Here is a 7526-nt window from a genome sequence, read left to right on the forward strand (position 1 = left end):
AAGGAATCTTCAGTTGCTGGACACTGCTCTCTCTGGGACTGTTGCAGTTGTGAGATCCTGGGACCTATGACAAAAGCCAGCAGAAGTTATGAATTCTTACCATCTCAGTCTCCCAGATCTCTGCCTACAGGGTCTGATCGAAGTGAGAGTAATGAGAGTTCTTTTCTTTTTCTAAATTTAGATTAGCAGAAGAAAATAGTTGGGTGAACTAGTTCCTTGGGTATAGACACTTTGGTAAAAGTGTGTTACAATGACTTTGTTTTCTATTAATGCTTTTCCTCCCAAAGATGGTCATTGTTTTCTTTTTTTCTCTGTTATAAAATTTGGCGAGAAAAATGTGGGTTGTATCTCACTTGCAGCTAGATATGGCTGGACAGAAATGTGGGTTATACCCCATTTGTGGCTAGATATGTGTCTTTGTCTTTTTTTATTATTATTATTTTTGGAACTAAAATTTTTGGATTATGAGGACTGCATCTTTTTCACTCTCCTTTGGAAGTGTCTCTTTCTTAAAGACTTATTGGTTTGGTCCACTATTGAGATTAATATAAGATCATACTTGGCAATGGCCGATGATGGATCCTTGGAATTGGACAGATTCAAAAGAAAAAAAAAAAGTAGAGAGCGCTCATCCTAAACAAATGTCATATGGGTACCTATGGAGAGACCGGGTTGAAATGAATACAAAGGAGTAGCAAGCCTTAGGGACTTCTGTAATAAGATGAAAGAACATAAATTGGACTTAAAACAAAAATAGAAGTCTACTCTAATGTAAATTCCTTCTCTGTGCTCTTATGTACACTTTTAAAATCCCCTATTCCCTGTTCCTGATACTTCAGAAGAACTCCTGTATCTCTGAACCCCTGGTCTAAAATCCCTACTCTCAAAATCCAGCCTCGTTACCTCGACAAATTCCCCTAAATCCCCAAATTTCTACAGCTTCCCCAGAAAACCCCGTAAATTCCCAGCTGCCTGTTTGACTTCCCTCTCTTCATTAAGATTTACAGAGAGCACTCCAGCCTGATCTCCAGGCCCAGAGTACAAAGATCACTCACGTAAATACCAAAAGCCAGGAAATGTATGAAGCAGAAGCACCAGAGACAAGAGGTAAGACTTGCTTTGTTGCCCTTTACAAGGCCAGCTTCAGGCCTTTATATGCAAAGTCGTTTATGAATGCATCCTGGTTACCCACCACAAAGAATTCACATCCTCTAGACATCAGCCTAAGTGCTTCATCTTAATGGAAATTTACAGAAAGGACTCTGGCAAGCACATGTTTCTGATAATTTTTAGGTCATAAAACTGAACTGGATAAGAATTTTCCAAAACTAATGGAAAAAAGTGGATTCAAGCAGAGCAAGAATTCATTACATGGGCCCAAATGAACTGATGATGATTACAATTTGTATGACTTTTTGTTTGAAATATTGCTGGTTCTTTAATGTTTTGTTTTTCCAGGTTTAAGGAAACTTTTTCTCCTAAGGTACCTAAGACTTAGAGCAAACTGGTCGAGTGTACATTTGTAAACAAAAATAAAACAATTACTTGTTCTCCCTACCTGATCTCTCCAGAATTTGGAAACTCTTAGTGAGTCTAATTTTCATGTTAATATATTTATCTGCAAAAGTTCAATGAGAATCTGTTCTCTTTGTCACAGAATACAACTAGAAACATTGGTTATATTACCAAGGCTTTGACTACAATGTCAGATTTGAGAATATACATAGAACAAGATATTCTAAACAGCTTTAAGGAACTAAGGTTGACTTTATAGCCAAAAAGGCCCTGTGAAAAACAGCCTGGTACTTGCTTACAGGGTTGCCAGCAGCCTAACTAGGGAAGTAAGGAAAATCACTTTCTGGCAGCTGCAGAAGACTCAGGATATTCGGGGGACCTAAAAAAGAGAGAAGTTTACCCAAATCTATAGGCATTGCAGGTGGATTCTGATGGCAAGTCTTTGGCTTGGCTTACTAGCCTCAAGAGGCTTTTAGAAGTTCAATCGGAGAGTCCTTATGAAAAGTTCCAGCAAAGCTGATTTAAAAGAGCCTATAATGATCAATCATTATTCTTGATGTACTTATATAATCAGGCCAAATTTAATAAAATTAGACTTATCTTAGCAAATTAGTTATGCCATTATTTTCTTGGGTAGAAATGGGAGTATTTGTAGAGAGAAAAAAGTTGTTTCAATAGAAACTATAGTACATACATATAGATTCTAGTTCTATTGTCTTTGAAATTGTATTATTTATCTTTAAACTGGACTAGATCCTGAATTCTAGTTTCTTTAAATATCTAATATCTAATTTCTTTAAATATCATATAAGCTAACTAATATTTGTGATTTTTTTTTCTCATCCTTTTGACCTGGAACGATTGGGAACTAAAACTGCTACTTTTCCTAAAGCCCTCACACTGAAACTAGATGACTTGATATAAACTTCAGAGAAATCACCACAATAACTCATTAGACAATCTTCCTTATGCCTGTTGCTGTGTGCAGGACTCAGAAAGATTCCCGGACAACATCATTAAAGACATTCGAACTGCAAACCAGGAACATCTATCAGATTGCCACGGCCCGCACTCACTCATTCTGAAGATGCTTTGAGCCAGACATCTAGAAATCTTGCCTGGCAGCTTTCAGGACTGACGATGACACTGGGTTTATAATTGACTTTAACCATTAATCTTTTTATTTTCTTTCTATATAAATTCCTCTGATTAATTGTCTCACTGCTTATACAATTTAAACCTAACCTTGAGAGCCCACCCGCAAGACCACCTCCTGAATTAAAACAAAACCATTTAACTGACCTATTCTCAAGACTGAGACCGGTATAATGAGATATACAACAATCTATCAACTGAACTTCTAGATGGCAAAATTCCTTATTTGAAGTTTCAAAGACTGGACTAAAGGGGAGCAGAATTTACCACCCCAAAATTTGTCACTTTGGCATGAGGATTATGTTGAGCTGAAGACAATCAAAACCCAGCAGATTCAGGTGAAGTTCTTTTTTTTTTTTTTTTAATTTATTTATTTATTTATTTTTTTAAAGATTTTATTTATTTATTTGAAACAGAGAGAGAGAGATCACAAGTATGCTGAGAGGCAGGCATAGAGAAAGAGGAGAAAGCAGGCTCCCCGCTGAGCAGAGAGCCCGATGCGGGCCTCGATCCCAGGACCCTGAGATCATGACCTGAGCTGAAGGCAGAGGCTTAACCCACTGAGCCACCCAGGCGCCCTCAGGTGAAGTTCTTACCTCTCCCCAACAACTGCCTTAATTTATACTGTAAAGGGGGCCTATGCCAGGAAAGAGTGCTATTAACAGAGATACCCAAGAAACTTTGCATAACAAAGCAACCTTTGTTTTACAAACATTTCATCTGCCTTCCTGTGAATGGCCTTCCTTACCCGCTTGTCCCCAGACCTCTGCTTCATTCCTTAGCTCAGCATGTTATATAGAAGCCTTAATAACCTCACTGCCTTCTGGGCTTCAGATTTTAATGGAGCCCCAGTACAAATGAAATTTACTTTTCTCCTGTTAACCTGTCTTATGTCGATTTGATTATTAGACCAGCCAAAGGAAGAAGGGAAATTTTTCCACTCCTACACTTCCATATGGCTGTCACACTTCTGTGGACCACAGATTCTTAACCCTAACAGACATGCACATACTCATTCCACCAAATAACCACTAAATAAGCACCAAAACAGAGAAAGATTTAGTGATGTGTGTTGCAAAAAGCACTAGGCTATGAGTTACAGGACCTGAGATTTGGCCTTTATGTTATCACTGTTACACTGGATACAAACTTCCTTTTCTCAGAATTTGTTTCCCTGACAGTAAAATAAGCTTGATGACCTTCAAAATTATATCCAGTTCTAACTCGTCTGAAAATTAGTTTAAAATAAAATTTGTTTCATTACAAATAAATTTATTTTATGCAACTTTTTAAAACAAGTTTTAAGAAAATTAAAACTTACCTTTCCAAATGTGTGTGAGATCCAGCCACTTCTTGTGAACTGTCTTACAAGCCCTATGTAAGGAGAGTAATATGGGTTAAAAGAAAATGACCTTACAGGAAAAGAGCATTAAATGTGGTAACCTCCTGATGATATCTGTGGAAAGGAAATATTTCAGATAAATATTCTCTTTTACAAAATGTTTCAGGTAACAACTTGAGTAGACTGGCATAGTTCACATTATTTTCCATCTTTTCAGGAAGAATGGGTAATAGTAATACAAGTCGTCGCTGAAATAATTATTACTAACAGGATAAAGAAACATACTGAGATATTACTCAGACTGTCATGATACAATGTTTAGAAATGAGAGGAAACCACTAAAGGTTTGTTTATAGAAGATATATATTTCTAATATTATTTAACCTATAGTTTAAATGCAAATCATGCCAGTGCACTGCAACATTATATACAGACACCATGATTCTAATAAATATGATGTACCAAATGTAAAATACCACAGAAGAAACCTTAGGATTACTAGGTCTTGCTGCTACACTCAACCATCAGACAAATGAGACTTTATCCTATTTATAAACCTCTCTAGAGAAGATTCCACAGCTTTCCTTAGGAACCATTTCCGGTGTTTCACAATCTTGATTCCTCCTTAAGTCAAACCAAAATCTCCCATGGCCTCTTTTAAGTCTACTTAGTCATCTAAGAATAAAGAGAATATTTATTGACTATCCTCTGCATCTGAGTCATTGACATTTTAAGACGATTATTAAATTATCCACAAGGCTTCTCTTCTGGGTTAATGGATACTGTCTCTTCAACATTCCCCAAAGAGCACATTTCTTATATCCTGTGATGTATTTGCTTTTCAGGATTCTCGTAAATTCTGCCTGGATTTGAGGTTTTGTTTGTTTTTGTTTTGTTGTTGTTGTTTTTTAAAACTTTATTTCTTGGGGCCCCCTGGGTGGCTCAGTGGGTTAAAGCCTCTGCCTTCAGCTCAGGTCATGATCCCAGGGTCCTGGGATCAAGCCCCCCCACTGGGCTCCTCAGAAGCCTGCTTCCCCCTTTCTCCCTCTGCCTGCCTCTCTGCCTACTTGTGTTCTCTGCCTGTCAAATAAACAAATAAAATCTTAAAAAAAAAATTATTTATTTGAGAGACAGAGAGATAGTGAGATAGAGCAAGAGCAGGAGAAAGGGAGAAGCAGGCTCCCTGCTCAACGCTTGATCCCAGGACCCTGGGACCAGACCCAAGCTGAAGGCAGGCACCCAACCAACTGAGCCACCCAGGCACCCATGAGTTTCTCTTTTTGTTTTGTACTCTGAAACTCTTTAGAATGTATTCAGAATTCCCATGGGGCCTATAGAATCTGCTTCTTCCCTAAAATTTTTATCTCCCAAAATAGTATTAAGCAATTTTACTCAGATGATCCAAAATACAGCTTTATTATCACAGTGCAAATACAAATTAAAAAAAAAATTAAAGTCCTGACTTTAGCTCGCAAAATAAAATAAGGGCAATGCAATTTTATCTTTGTAGTATTCCTGTCCAGAAGCCAAGAAATTATTCAAGTGGTATTTCTCAGGAAACAAATGTTTAGACTCCTGGGAGGAAGCCAGAAATCTGGAGTGGGTGATGCAGTTCTTGGCTCCCCAATTCTTATGTCACCAGAGAAATATTTTGGCTGAGCACTAGAGACTCATCCTCATTTCCAGACCACTTCATTTAGTGAAGCTTTACATAGTGCCTCCCAAGGTGCATTTTTATGGTCTAATTGCCATATGCTATATATCTGAAACTTGAACTCTTGGAATGTATGAAGGTATTGCCAATATAAAAAGCTGTCTTCCTATATATTACACAATAGCATGAGACTAATGTCTCTCTAACGTTTCTGTCTTGTATTACTGAATCAGACTCCCAACGAGAGAAGGGAATGGCGCCCTCTGAATTTAACCCTGGTGTGGCTTACAATTGGGACCAACCCCATACATAGACAGAATACATATCACCTTTGTAATAAGATTTGAGGAGCCCTAAAAAAAATCAATGTGGTTGAGTATGTGACTGGCTCCTTCAGGTTCTCAAATGTCTCCTTGGTAAGACCTACACCATGGCCACTTTATTTGGAATTTCAATCTGTACCAATCCATACCTCCCAGTATAACTACTATTTCTGTATTTTACAAAACATTTTTTCCTTCTAATATACAGTATCATGTACTTATTTAGTTATATAGTTGGTTATTTTGTCATTTATTGCTTGTCTCCTTCCTCTAGACTGTAAGCCCTATGCAGAATATATTTTTGTCTATTTCATTCACTGATGACACCTAAGTACCTGACACACATTAAGTGCTTAATAAATATATTTTAAATGAATGAATGTGTTGAATAATCCATATGAAGGATAGCCAGTATACACACTGGCACTCTGACATGCTATTTTAACATAGTAATGAAGGCATCAATTGTCAGTTAAATCACTAAGTTGACAATAGCCAGTATCATTCATCCAACCGTGATTATTAGATGTTGCTTTTGTTTATTTATGTCAAGACATCTATTCAGTGCTCAGAAGTTGTACTTTATCATAATTTATATAAAGATAGATAATCATAAACAAATTACCTGTAGTGTTTATAAACACTTAGACAAGAGCACACATGCAAGAAGCAAAAAGAGTAAAGGAGAAGAGCAGAATTAATGCAAAAATAAAATGGAGACAACCAATGGACTGATTTGTGAGGTGGTAGGACAGCAAGTGGTTTATGCAGAACTGAAGAGAATACAAAAATGTTCAGGAAAAAATCCAAAGGTGGTATCAGAGCACCATCTCTCTCTTTTTTTTTTTTTAAGATTTTATTTATTCATTTGACAGAGATCACAAGTAGGCAGAGAGGCAGGCAGAGAGAGAGGAGGAAGCAGGCTCCCTGCCCAGCAGAGAGCCTGATGTGGAGCTCGATCCCAAGACTCTGGGATCATGACCTGAGCCGAAGGCAGAGGCCTTAACCCACTGAGCCACACAGGCACCCCAGAGCACCATCATTAGGAAATATATCAATTGGATATTTCATGAACCTTAACTTTTTTTTTTTTTAAGAGATTTTATTTATTTATTTGAGAGACAGAGTGAGCAAGACAGAGAAGGAACAGGAAGAGGGCAGAAGGAGAGGAGGAAGAAACAGACTCCCTGCTGAGCAGGGATTGTGGGATCATGGCTGGAGCTGAAGGCAGATGCTTAACCAACTGAGCCACCCAGGTGCCCCTCATGAACCTTAATTTTGATCAGACAGGATAACTCAGCCTTACCCCATATAAACCTTACTCCTTTTATTCTTGTTTCTGGGATCCCCACCTATTAAAAACCCGAAATTTGGCGGCACCTGGGTGGCTCAGTGGGTTAAGCCTCTGCCTTCGGCTCAGGTCATGATCTCAGGGTCCTGGGATCGAGCCCCGCATCGGGCTCTCTGCTCAGCGGAGAGCCTGCTTCCTCTCTCGCTCTCTGCCTACTTGTGATCTCTCTCTCTCTGTCAAATAAAT

General features: G+C 38.2%; 1 protein-coding gene across 1 annotated transcript in view; it reads right to left on the reverse strand.

Moving 5' to 3' along the window:
* IL13RA2 (interleukin 13 receptor subunit alpha 2) overlaps positions 1-4007 on the reverse strand; it is a 69409-nt gene extending 65402 nt beyond the window's left edge. Inside the window, exon 1 of the mRNA XM_032837118.1 lies at positions 3992-4007. The gene's annotated coding sequence lies outside the window, so the exon portion shown is untranslated. The remainder of the gene's footprint in view (positions 1-3991) is intronic.
* Between the last annotated feature and the right edge of the window lie 3519 nt (positions 4008-7526).

Source organism: Lontra canadensis, unplaced genomic scaffold, assembly GCF_010015895.1.
Source record: "Lontra canadensis isolate GAN:19392208 unplaced genomic scaffold, GSC_riverotter_1.0 scaffold96, whole genome shotgun sequence".
Lineage (NCBI taxonomy): Eukaryota > Metazoa > Chordata > Mammalia > Carnivora > Mustelidae > Lontra > Lontra canadensis.